Source organism: Trachymyrmex septentrionalis, unplaced genomic scaffold (genome assembly GCF_001594115.1).
Source record: "Trachymyrmex septentrionalis isolate Tsep2-gDNA-1 unplaced genomic scaffold, Tsep1.0 scaffold37, whole genome shotgun sequence".
Taxonomy (NCBI): domain Eukaryota; kingdom Metazoa; phylum Arthropoda; class Insecta; order Hymenoptera; family Formicidae; genus Trachymyrmex; species Trachymyrmex septentrionalis.
In genome coordinates, this window is record NW_017305536.1 from 6,207,457 (window position 1) to 6,207,852 (window position 396).

Below are 396 nucleotides of genomic sequence, written 5' to 3' on the forward strand. Positions count from 1 at the left end.
ATATATATATATGTCTGTCTGTCTGTATAAGCGATAGAGAGAGATAAATCGATGTACATATATAATACGTGATAATGACTGCCGATGCACGCACGGACTCTAATAGTTTTATATAAAACGCTAGTGAATAATTAAAGTGTATCGATCTCAATAGATTTACAAGTGAATTAATAGCAAACAATTATTCTGATCCCAGTGTACACCGGATATATCAGAATTCTATTTTTTTTTGTCATCAATATTATAATCGAAACTACAAAGAAGAAGATGCATCAATGTTGATACATCAGGGAGGCATCGAGTGACTCGCCGATTGATCTGTAAATCGCTCGACAATCCATTTGAGTGGAGCATACATCAACATTACGTTACATTTAGAAGATACTTAAGTTTAGA

The 396-nt window shown here is 33.3% G+C and overlaps 1 protein-coding gene across 1 annotated transcript in view; it reads right to left on the reverse strand.

The window, feature by feature from the left end:
* LOC108750569 (ribonuclease P protein subunit p25) overlaps nt 1-396 on the reverse strand; it is a 26,590-nt gene that overhangs the window by 23,390 nt on the left and 2,804 nt on the right. The gene's annotated exons all lie outside the window — the stretch shown is intronic.